General features: G+C 35.3%; 1 pseudogene; it reads right to left on the reverse strand.

Moving 5' to 3' along the window:
- Positions 1-4,575: 4,575 nt before the first annotated feature.
- Positions 4,576-5,301, reverse strand: LOC150027489 (uncharacterized; annotated as a pseudogene).
- Positions 5,302-8,000: the final 2,699 nt, after the last annotated feature.

Below are 8,000 nucleotides of genomic sequence, written 5' to 3' on the forward strand. Positions count from 1 at the left end.
AAAGATCTGAAATCAATACAAGATGAAAATCCTATTCCACACTCTCTTGATCCAAGCAATCTCAAAGCAAAACTTCAACTCTTCAAAAGCAAAATCAGTGAAAAACTCAAATTTGTTTTTCTTTGATTTAATCTCAGTTCTTGTTTGTTACACAAACATAACAAACTATTTATTGCTTTCAAAGACTGGTCAAGACATTTAAAACTGGAGCGTAATGAGTTATAAAATCATGTAATGCTCAGTCAAAGATCAAAACAGTTTTCTGTTATGGTCCTAAAACAAACAATCGGTTGAATGCTTGAATCAATCGGTTGTTTTGGTTTGAAAGCAAGTCAACCATCAAAAACAGTTTTCAACCTTTCTAAAAACACCTAAGTATAAAACAATCGGTTGTTTCGACAAAACAACAGGTTTTTTTTTCACTTAGTTTGAAAAACACTTTCAATTAAAAGGTTTAAGAATACTTAAGCTAATCAAGAGTGGATTTACACAGAAAATCTACCCCAGATCCTATTCTAAAACACCTTTGCAATAGCAAGCACAGCCAGCCTTCCATCAAACTTCAAAAGGGTTTGGATTCTTCAAAGCTTCAACACACTTGATTCAACAGTATCATGCCCCCCAAGTTGAAAAGAATTTGACCTCGAATTTAGAACTCCTGTAAATAACATAGTTAGTTTGTTCACATGAAAGTGTTTGTTGTGTCATTGGTCATCTGCTTGTCAAGTTGGGTTGTATCATGCCCCCCAAGTTGGAAAGAATTCGACCTCGAATTTAGAATTCTTGTAAATAACATATTTAGTTTGTTCACATGAAAGATAGAAACATTTATGGAACTGGTTTGTGAATCAAACTTATGTCCATGAAGCTTTGTGAGCTCGCATGAATGAGTTCTATATACAGGCGATGTTTTTAGAGAATATTTTGGGAGGAAATGTTTTGTTTGTGAAAATCCTCTTAGAAGGTGAAAACCCATAGGAGGTTTATGAAATCCCTAAACTTCTTTATCAAAGATGTCGAGTATTTAGAATGATTAGGCAATGAAAAAGATAAGGAAGAAGAATACCTTTGAGGTGTAGTTTGTATTTTTGTGCAGGTCAACATTATTGTTTTTACTGCGTGAGGTGAGGTGATGATACCCGTTTTATCTTTTCTTTCTTTATATTTTTCATTTTCTCTTTTGGTTTTCATTTTGACTTGATCCTCAATAACTTTTTTGGGAGAGAGGAGTTTTAAGATAATCTTATATGACCTTGGTATTGAAAGAAATCTTATTAATATGGCCATCATGTAAAATTTTCTTATCAAATTGCCAACGCCTTCCCAATAGAATATGTGATGCTTCTATTGGCACACCATCACATATAACCTCCTCTTTATACTTTCCTATAGCAAAATTTATGAGGATTTTTTTATTAACCATAATTTCACCCTCTTCACTAAACCATTGTAGTTTATAGGGCTTTGTATGAGACATAGTGGGTAATCCAAGCTTCTCCACTACTCTTATACTTTCCACATTTTATCATGGAACATAACTTGTTGATATAGCAGCGGATGTGGAAAATATTTTCTCTTTGGGTTTTATCAAAAGGTTTTTAAATAGTCCCCAACATTCGCCTTCACAAGGTATCTCACATTTATTTACACTAGGGGTTTTTGAAGGGGTAGGAGAGTTAGACCTAGAAGATCGATCACTATTATCACTTACTATTATCCCCCCTTTTACCATCATGGTTCTTTTTTTAGGGCAATTGTTTGCGATATGACCAAAACCTAAACATTTAAAACATTTTTTTATTTGAGGTTTTGGTTCGCGATTTAGGCCTAGAAGGAGAATGATTGTCTTTAGAATTTTGTGGGTTGCATTCTTTAGAGTAATTGGAAGGACTATCATGTTTTGGAAATTTATTTTTATCCTTCTAAGATGAGTTGTAAAAGTCATCATTATGAGTATGTTTGAATGTTGTTTTCTTTAAAAGTTGTGGTTCAACCTTGATGACTAGGTGAACCAACACTACAAAAAAAATCACTTTTAATAACCACCAAATTTAGTCGCTAAAAGCACTATAATCGGCACTATAATCGGTCATTAAACGCATCTGCGACCAAAACAGTCACCAAATAAAGATGTAAGCGAAAATCCTAGTCGCAAAGCCTTTAGCGACCAAATTATAAAGTGGTCACTAATTTGAAACCAAAATTTCGGTGGCTAAATCGGTCGCATGAAATTTGATCACCAAAATTTTGAAACTAAATTAGCAACCGAAATTTCGGTTACTAAATCCGCCACAGATAAATTTAGTCACCAAAAATTCGGAAACTAAATTAGCAACCGAAATTTTGGTGGCTAAATCGGTCGCAGAAAATTTGGTCACCAAAATTTAGAACCCAAATTAGCTACCCAAATTTCGGTGACTAAAATAGAAGGTGATAGCGACCTCCTTTTTCGGTCGCTAAAATTCTTTTGGTGGCTAAATGGAGACCCCTATAGTGACATATTTGATTTTGGTGGCTACACAACTAAAACTGTTGAAAACTAGTTAAAATAGTCAAATCTATTATATAATTCAACATACAACTATATTCAAATCTCCTTTATGATGCCCACTGGTAGTAGGATCTGAAGAGCATGATGTGGGATTATTCATTTGAATGTGTTGCAGGATGAGTTCCATCTACTCATCTTATTTGTACATGTGTTCACTTTGCTCTTCATGAGTTTTCATCAATAGCTTCATCTTTTCATCAGTAGTATCCATTGATGATCAGGTGAAAGAAAATGACGATGATAGTCGAAAAATGATATCTTGTGCCTATGACTAAGATAGAATGCCTTTGTTCTTTCCATACATATAGGGCAAGCAAATCTACCAGAAGTCATCCAACCCCAAAACATGCCGTAAGCTGGAAAGTCATTAATTGTCCGCATCAAAGCTGCTTTCATCATAAAATTTTGCCTTAGTGACACATCATAAGTCCATATTGTAGAGCATGGGAGCTTTGATGTTTCAAATCTTGGTGAAGGTTGAAGTTATGCTGCTTTTGGTTTGGGCTTAGTCTAGGTTGTTTAGAATCCTTGTAAAGATCATTTCTAGTCCCTTGCACAAGCTTGCTCAATCTGTTTTAAAAGAGAAAAATGTTTTTCTAAGCAAAGAGAAAAACAATAGGTTGAAATCTCGAAATAATCAATTATTACTTAGCTTGTTTGAAGGTTTTAAAACTGTTTTTGACTTGGTTAAATAACTGCCTAACCAATTCAACCGGTTAAAACGACTTTTCAACCGGTTGATTGTGACATTTCATAACAGCTTTTTGAAAACCTGTTAATCTGTTTTGGAAGTGAATCAAAAATGTTTTGGCTCATAAATGTTGCCTAGAACAACTTGTTTTGAGGGCTATAAATATGGATTTTATTTTTAAAACAAAAAACACAAGTTAGATATCAAATACAGTGAGATTGAGATTGATTTTGAAAGAATTTTTTCAAAAGTTTGCAAGATTGTTGAATAGTTGTGCACTATTTCAAGGTTTGATCATAGGAGCTTTCTGATTCCTGTAAACTCAGGTGTAATTTGTTCCTTTCATGATTCTTGTATTTGTTCTTTTATAAACTTGTAAAGTGTGTGGAAATCCTGTAAAGTCAGAGGGTGTTCTGATTAAAGGTATGTAGCAAATAAGGGGAGTGGTTCTTGTGGTTTCAAGATCACCTCTTTGTAGTTGTCTGAATTGTAATTTGTGATTGGTTACTAGTGGAATCCAGTGGTTGTTCTGGGAACTGGATGTAGCTCAAGGTTGAGTGAACCAGTATAAAATTGGCTGAGTAAATCTTTCTCTCTCTCTCACTCCTTATAAATTGTTTGTTTTAATTCTACCTTTGTTGATGCCATAAACAACTGGTTAAAACGAAGTTTCAACCGATTGAAATTCTGCAAATAGTTTCTTTTACATTGTTTGATTGCTTTCCTTAATTGCTTAATCTATAAATTGTGTTAAAGCTTCATTCTTATTCAATCTTTGTGAAAATCTTTGATAAACAATTCACCCCCCTCTTGTTTAAGCCATTAATTCTAACAAATATCCCTTCAGTCCACAAGGTGCATAAGTCATCTATAAGTGGTTGCAAGAACACATAAATCTTATGTTTTGGATTTGAAGGACCTGGAACTAAGATTGTCAAAAACTTAAACTCCTTCTTCATGCACATGGAAGGCGGAAGGTTGTATGGGGTTAGGATAACTGGCCAACAAGAATAACTTTTTCCATATTGACCAAAAGGATTAAACCCATCTGCACATAAACCTAATCTGACATTTCTTGGGTCTTGAATAAAATCTGGATGCATTCTATCAAAATGCTTCCAAGCTTCTCCATCAAATGGATGAGACAAAATAGACAGGTCCCTTTGATTCTCATTATGCCATCTCATGTGAGGTGCAGTTGCCATTGAAGAGTATAACCTTCTAAGTCTAGGAATGATGGGAAAGTACCACATTTTCTTAACAACAATTTTCTTTTCAATTCCCCTCATAGTGACAGTCTTGTATCGCTCCATTCCACAAATAAAGCAATTATTTATAACAATATGCATCCTCTTGGACAACAATCAATTCTCGTACAACCCAAACCCAATTTTTCCACCGACTTCTTAGCTTGGAAAAAATTATTAACCATTCGATGATCTTTGGGCATAGTCTCCCCCATAAGTTGGACCATTCTATTGAAAAATCCTTCAGACATATTATAATCAGAATTCAAGCTTAGAGCTTCTAAAGAAGCTGACAATTCTGAGTGATTCTCACATCCTTCCCACAAGGGTGCTTGTGCAGTAGCAAGCATGTTAAAAAAAATTTGAGTTTCAAGATCAGGATTTTCCTCCATGTACTCAGATCCAGTAACACTCTCTGGTAGCATGCAATGTGCATTTGAGGGCCCCACATGATCCATTATCATTTGATGGAAACGACCTAATTCTTCTCTTTGTTCACAAGTTCAATAACATGAACTGGCAACATCCACTGGGGGAGATTGTGGCAATTCTTCACCATGATTTGTCCACCAATAATAATTAGGCATGAATCTCTCTTGATAAAGATCCCACCCAACTTGATCAACATACTTGAAAACTTTACAACTACATTTAATCCAAGGACATCTTAACATTTCACCTTGTTCTTGAAACTTTTCTTGACTAATAACATATTGTAGGAACTCATACACTCCTTCTCTAAATTCCTCTGTCAAATGTTTGTTTATGTCCAATCTTTTATACATCCACTTTCTACCTTCGGGGATTTCCATTAATGCAATATGACTACAATAAATTTCTAATGTATACACTTGTTTTAAGAGAGAGAAAACATGACACTGAATGGAGAAAGTAAAAAATGCAAATATGAAAGTATTGGGTTGACATGAAGAGAAGCATACCTTTGTTAGTTCACTTTGTAACTGATCTTGGAAGGCGCTACTACTATTTATATAAAGGTGTTGTTATCTATATATTTTCTTGTAGACAAGAGAGGTGAAGAAAGTCATATTGAATCAAAATGTCATTAAAATAAGTAAAAATGGCTTCAGCGTAATCATAAAAGTTTAGTGACCATATAGTCATAATGCAAGTTAATTGTTCATGGTGAAAAATTAAATTGAATTAGTTCATACATTTAAAATAATAGTTTATGACATTGAAGCAGATGATATCTTGTTAAGAAAATGTAACTGAAAAAGAAAGTGTAAAGAAAAGAACTAAACTTGTTTAACACAAATTATTGGGAGCAACATGGAGTAGTGACTATTTTAGTAATTATTGTGTGTTTCCTTGCAGCATATCAGTTGTTTTCCTATAAATTTGACAGATATCAATAAAAAAAAGTCCCGCGATATATAAAGTTCTAATAATAACATCAGCCATATATTAAGATATGATAGACAAATAATATAGGGATGAAGATTTGGGACCATCTCTGTTTTCAATTTCATGCTAAAAAGATCAATTTAGATTGCATATATGAGCTATAATACCATATATTTATATTTATTATTATTATTATTATTATTATTATTATTATTATTATTATTATTATTATTATTATTATTATTATTATTATTTATTGGTTAAAAGATTATCTTATCATCTCTTAAAAACAAATTAGCACCTCTTTTCATGAGCCTGCAGTTTGGTGATTGAATGACATAGTAGAATTAGGTATTGGAATAATTAATCATATTTATAGACACAATCAACATGAAAATTTGATACCAATAGCTAAAGCCATTATGCACGTGTGATTTTCATCTCCTCGTGCATTATGCAGTTTTAAAAAGATGAGTGTGAATTAAAGAAATAGATAATGTATGAGGTGAAGTAGTGGAAGAGAGAGAATAGAAGTGGAAGAATGAAGTAGGAGGAAGCAAGGTGGCGATGCAGAGACCTTCAGACAACATTACAAAAGAAACAAGAAAAACTAAAGCCTACGACGATAACTTGTTTGATCTATTAACAAACCATCTTTCAAAAAGCGTTCAAGAAGCCACAGGTGCATACCCTTTCGTCACTTTGCTCTATTTTATTTGAAGGAGAGGATTTTCTACAACTTCTGATTCCTTTGCAAGACTTAGTAACAACAAGAGCGGGTATGAAAGCATGGTTGAAGAAGATACTGTGGCTAAACACAAATTTCACCATATTCAGCAACAAGAGGTTACCATCCAAGGCTCGAGGATAAAATTCATGAAAGCAATCAAACTACCTTACCTCCACTCTCACCTCCGCTCGCACCTTCGTTTGCACCTCCGCTCGCAACTCCGCTTGTCGCTGTTCGCACCTCCGTTCGCGCCTCTGTTTTCCTTTGCTCGCCTCCACTCACACCTTTGTTTAACTATTTGCGGCGACACCCTACACCTGCAGCTTCCCCCTCCTCCTCCTCTCACACCTTCGTTCGCACCACGACCACCACCTGCACCTTCCTCCTCCTTCTCCAAAGGCTCTGTGTTTTCTGAAAATTTACCCACTTCAATGCCCTAAAGCGAACACTAACTCTCTAAAACATGAAGAAGAACACAGTGAGAGAACTTTTTTAAAACAATAATAATATTAGTAGTAGTAGTGGTGGTGGTAGTAGTAATAGTTGTGCTAGTAACGGTAGTAGTGGTAGTAGTTGTAGCAGTGGTAACAATGGTAGCAGTTGTAGTAGTCGTAGCATTTGTAGCATTGGTAGCAGTGGTAGCAGTTGTAGCAGTCGCAGCAGTCGTAGCAGTAGTAGCAGTCATAGCAGTCGTAGCAGTAGTAGTAGTCGTAACATTCGTAGAAGTAGTAGCAGTAGTAGTAGGGTTTAGGGTTTAGCGACTACAAACAAATCGGTGGCTAAAAAATAAACAAATTTGGTGGCTAATTCAGTGGCAAAAATAAACAATTATATTAGCGGCCAAAGGAAAATCAGTGGCTAAATAATAAACATATTTGGTGCCTAATTCGGTGGCAGAAAATAAGCCATATTCATGAAAGCAATCAAACTACCTTACCTCCATTCTCACCTTCGGTCACACCTCTATTCGCTCCTCTGTTTGCCTCTACTCGCCTCCGCTCGCACCTTTGTTTGCCTCTGTTTGCGGCAACGCCCTACACCTGCAACTTCCTCCTCCTCCTCCTCTCGCACCTTCGTTCACACCACGACCACCACCTGCAGGTTCCTCCTCCTTCTCCAAAGACTCTGTGTTTTATGAAAATTTAGTCACTTCAATGCCCTAAAAGCGAACAATAACTCTCTGAAGCTTGAAGAAGAACACAGTGAGAGCACTTTCTTAAAACAATAATAATAATATTAGTAGTAGTAGTAATAGTAGTGGTAGTTGTAGAAGTGGTAACAGACGTAGCAATCATATCAGCTGTAGCAGTCGTAACAGTCGTAGTAGTCGTAGCAGTAATAGCAGTACTAGCAGTCGTAGTAGTTGTAGTTGTCGTAGCAGTAGTAGCACTAGTAGCAGTAGTAGGGTTTAGG

This window comes from Phaseolus vulgaris, chromosome 5 (genome assembly GCF_051622355.1).
Source record: "Phaseolus vulgaris cultivar YP4 chromosome 5, ASM5162235v1, whole genome shotgun sequence".
Lineage (NCBI taxonomy): Eukaryota > Viridiplantae > Streptophyta > Magnoliopsida > Fabales > Fabaceae > Phaseolus > Phaseolus vulgaris.